We start from the raw sequence: 5441 nt of genomic DNA, 5'->3' as shown, positions 1-5441 counted from the left end.
CGCTAATACGACATTGTTCGGGTACGTTAAGAATCGTATGAAGGTTATGATTGACCAATAAAGGATTCGTCACTCTTAGATAGTAGGAGATTATGATCTGGATTTAATTCAATTAAGTCGATAACGAAATCCTTGGCCAAGGTGTACTCATAAGTCAAAAATGAGTTTTCGACTTATATTGACTTAATAGTGGAGTGAAAGATATGATCGAAATTCGGGATTGACACAATTCCATATCTCATAATTGATCGGATCATATTGACGAAGGGATTATAGTTTCACAGTAAATGAACGAATTTGGTTTTTTCATACCACGTGACATTTTTCGTCACATGTATTGCCCTGATACATTGCTAGATGTCAATCAGGGACGGCGAGTGTGAATTGACGATAAATTAAAAGGGTGTTTTAATTTAACAATTTTGATTAGATCAAAATAATATTTCAAATCGTTAGGCATTGTGGTCGGGAATCTAATAGGTCGCACACAAAAGAGAATTGGAAGATTGCAAATTGTCAATTGGTTAATTTAACAATCGTTGGATAAATTAATTAATTGAATTTGTTATTTATATTCTCAACTTAATTAATTGGATTAATTAATTCATAGACCGGATTTAATTAAATGGATTAATTAAATATTGGATTGGACCGGGTCGAACCCGTTTGGGTTTATATAAATACATGGCTAGGGTTTGAGGTCCATATGGTTTTCATTATTCTTGATGGCACAAGAGAGAAAATCTTGGTAGCTGCAATCTTATTCTCTGGGTAGATCACCGTTGGAGGCTGGACAATTGGACAGCTGTGGATGGCGAATCAAGATTGCTGGAATGAAAAGAAAAAAAAAGTTTGTAGAATTCTTCAAAGGTATAATCTTTATCACGATTTCTATCTAAACACAAAGGGATCCTCGATGGGAATCGAAATAATTTTAATTTTTCGCTGTGCATGTATAAGTAGATTTCCAACATATGCACGCTAAGAACATGTATTTATAGATGGAAAAAGTCATTATTCAACAGAGTTTTTTCCTCTTTTTTTCCCCGATTTGTTTGCAAGAGTGATTAGCAAAAACAAAATGAAAACTATGTGTATTTAGTAATGAATGACATCTTAACGGTTCATCACATTAAGCGATGACTGATTCTTATTCAATGGTAAGTACGCAATAATTAACATGTATTAAAAAGGTAATCACAGGCTGATCATAGAAAGTTGACAATCTTGTGCTTGACCTTCACCGAGTCTTTTCACCGAAACTGCAGTAAAAGCCATTCTTAAAATACGCATAATTGTAAAACTAGTACGAGGTATTATAACATATTATGAATATAAAATACCAAACCAAAGTTTTGAAATTTCTTCTTGACAGTGATTCATTGTCATTATGAGCAATACACAGGGAGAAATCAAGGAGGATAAATATATTAAAATCTATTCTTTAAAATCTTCTTATTCTATTAAACAATAGTTATTTTATTTATCTTCGAAACAACCAGTAAGCTGCCAGTATTTTTGTTTTTGTTTTTCTTTTAGCTGAGGTGAACAACAAATTATAAATCATGGCCGGCAAGTTTAAATTAGATTTGTACTATGACTCTTCTTAATGTGTCAATCTCAAGCAAACTTTGATCAAGTCATACGTTAATTTTACTTCAGGATTTATTATGTTTAAATTGAATTATTGGATCTTACTTTAGTAATCGTGGCCTCATTTTAAGGTTTTGTTTCAAGTTGGTCGCCTATTTCAGTTTACTGCAACTGTTGCACAAGGGGAATGTGATAGTTGACGGTAGTGTAGCAAGTGAAATCAGACAGTTCTTTTTCTTTGAACGCCTTGATTTTTTTGGATATTGTAGCTTCGCTTCGAGAAGTTTGATGTGATTCATGCTGCTTTCTTCTCCTTGATGGAAATAATGCAAGCAAGCTAACTTCTTTTGCTACAATTGTCCCGTCCATTCATGGCTAGATGGATTATATTCCTACGTGTGAGCTGGATCACTTAAATCCACTTGACACATGTTAATTGGTCTTGATGACTTGGAAAGTATTGTGCTAATTAATGTGTATTACAGACCATAGATTAAATCTAAGGGTTGGATTTAATCTTGTGGTCAATCATCCTACTAGTCATGTTCCTCTCAAAGTACAATATTTGAATCTGATTCAGATAGATTTGGCTCTATATTTGCAAGACTTCACTTGTTTCACTTGGACTTGACAAAACATAAGAGAGGAAGCATAGAGGGGTAGGAAAATGGGAAAGACTTGTTATCTTGCAATATTCATTGTGGGCGCTGACGGATTCCTTACTCAGTATATTTATCACCATTTTCGTGGACGATGCTTTGATTCCGTGTGGCACCAATATGAGCTCAACATCACAATTCACATTGATGATGAGATTAAAAAAGAATGGAGTTAGTTGGTAGAGATTTTTACACTATAAAAGTTTATGTTTCGCATTATAGTTGTAATAATCATTTTACTTTATGTTATGAACTCTACAAATGGTATCTGGACTTGTGTTGTTAAGAAATCTGTGAAAAAATGGATTGGAACATGACTTAGAACGAAGCAGAAAATAGGAATTAAAAACTGTTCAGATTTTGCAAAATTGCTAGATCTATAAATCCATTTCCCGGCCAAACCAGTTGACAGTTGACAAAATAGAGGGCAGATTCATGACTTGCAGACCAAAGCACAGTTGGGTAGCAAACCGTGATGGAAGTGACGGAGCATGGAGCCCATGTGCAGAACTCCGAAGAAGCACTTGCGGAGACATTCAGTGATGGTCAATATTTGACCGACCTAAAGGAAAGTTAACATTTGACCGAGTTATTTGCACATATATAGTAATAAATACGTGACAATAGTAAAGTTTACCATTATGTGAACATTAAGTCAGTCCAAAGACAAACTTGATGTTTGACCGGATTTATTATCAGTAATTGATTACTACCCCAAAGTACCACTTATAAGTTTGATATTTCTGTTCAAAGACTAAATATCAATGTTGTGCTCGATTTCTTGTAATAGGGCTCATCATTATTTGAAATTATTGATTGTCCAATACGAATTCCAATGTGAACATGCTATATAGGTTTAAATTCTATATTCGATCAATCCATCTACTTCTACAATATTTGCTGACTAATAAATAAAATTCCTATGATTATTGTTAGGTTTTAAAGTAATTGGCAATTCTATGAACAAAAAGGACTAAATCGAAAAAGTGTAAAAGTCAAGGAGTTTGATGTAATTTTGTATAATAGTGGTTGCTAGGTTAGGGTTAAAGTTTGGAATAAGGAAAAAAGCTGCCACAATTTTGCTTGCCTCTCGCCAACACATTACCCGAGCGACTTTTCTAGCTTGTCGCCAAGACCTCGCTTTAGCAGTTTACCTTTGCTCACTCTTCACTGGTCCATCGCTCGGGTGACAGTACATACCAAAAAACCCTAATTTACGATTTTTGAGAAGTTTAATAAGACCATACTACCTAAAATGTCCTTTGTCTAAATACTTGCATCATTTCACAAAAAATCTTGGATTGTTCATTGTAAGAAAACACATAAACCTTTCATATTTCGTACAATAAATCGATCATTTAAACTTGTAATTGAAAACATCAAAATCAAAAATTCAAATGCGAAAAACCCAAACTTCCAAAGTATCAGTTAGCGGTTGACGAAGTCCCGATTATTGGAGAAAAATGAGTGCTCGAGAATCCGTTGGAGATAGATGGATTCAAAACGTCAAGAGTTCTTGCAGGAGCAGACACTCCAGAAGGGCTTTCAGAACTACAATTAGGAGGTTAGAGAGTACTAGTGTAGGTCGACTATGGCGTAATTATAAGTTGATTTGTTTATAGTGGATTCATACTAGCTGGGGCTCACAATTTTTAATCCCTTGAGGGATTTTCTCCGTCATCAAATATCTTGTGTTATTGTTTTCCTACAATTTATTATACTGCGGCAATTAAACATAGGGTGGATTGCATGTGAATTCATTTGGACTAATTAATAATTCTGACATGTTACAATTGTTAATTAATTTGCTTAAATTCCACACAAACACCTATTCACCCCTTCTACTTATAATTATTTGGGTCGAACTACATAACTTTCACTTATGAAACTAAATTTGAAAGATCGAAAAGAGAAAGTTCATATTGCTCTTGGCTATATGGATCTTGATCTTAGAGTTAAGAACTGAACAACCCACTGCTCTTACGGATAAGAATTCTATTAATGAAAAATGGGACTCAAATAAGTGGGATTGTTTAAACCACACGAGTCTTATGATCATGGAGCGTGGAATTTCGATAACATTCAGAGGCACTAAGATAACTACTGCCAAGGATTTTCTAGAGGAAATTGGCAAGAAAAAAAATGCTTTGCAAAACTAGCATGCTTTTAGTAAACTTAGTTTCACTAAAGTATAAAGATAAAACCCTGTTTGTTTCTCATTAAAATAAAAAATATGAGCATTATCCATCACATTAAGCCACCAAATTTAAATTTCTATCTCCTCTGTGGGACCCATAATGACTATTTTTTTCATTCTCATTCTTCCAAAAATGAGAAACAAACGGGAGCAAAGAAAACATAAAGGAGTACATTATAGAAATGTCTCATCTTATTTCAAGCTAAAGATATTAAAGCTTGAATTGTCTTGTGACTTGCTCGTGTATTTGATTTTGACTTCTGCTCTTGCACAATTCAATTAATTTAAGGTATGTTACAACTATCAAAAGGGGAAATAGACTCTTAATGAAATCATTCCAGATTGTGTGCAAGAAGAAGAAAGGATAAGACAAGATAATTGATATTACTCACTTGGCAAGTACCTCTAAGGACAAGTAAAAGAATAAGAAAGCTACATTTAGTTCGATTCAAAAGAAACAGAAAAACCTAAAAATGATAAATCATCTAACTGTTACTTTTTTGAAAATCTAGGACAAATAAATAAAGATTGTACTAAATACGACGCTTAGCATGTAAAAGTAAAGTAGACTTTTCAGTTTGGTCTTTTTTGAGGTTAATTTATGTTTAATATCACATGAATTCACATTGAAGGTTTCTTTATAAGAGGTGACTGTATTAAGCAAATATAGATTATTATAACCGGACAAAGAACTAGTATCCATAATATTTGAATTTAAAAAAAAAAAAAGGAAGAAGATGAAACTGACTATTTTCAATGGAACAAGAATAACCAAATTTATCCAATATAGTAATAGAAACCAAATTCTTTCTAAAAGACGGTATCGAAAATATCTTTTCATATTCAAATAATAACCAGTCTTTAATAATAATCTAAAAGTCCCTATAGCCTCGACTTTAACTGATTTGTCATCGCCCCGCATAGATGAGTCTTTTAGCATCAATTTGCTTCAACATGTTCAGACAAACCTGCATAGACACGCTTATTTGAAT

This window comes from Olea europaea, unplaced genomic scaffold, assembly GCF_002742605.1.
Source record: "Olea europaea var. sylvestris unplaced genomic scaffold, O_europaea_v1 scaffold1187, whole genome shotgun sequence".
Taxonomy (NCBI): domain Eukaryota; kingdom Viridiplantae; phylum Streptophyta; class Magnoliopsida; order Lamiales; family Oleaceae; genus Olea; species Olea europaea.
This window is presented reverse-complemented; position numbering follows the sequence as displayed.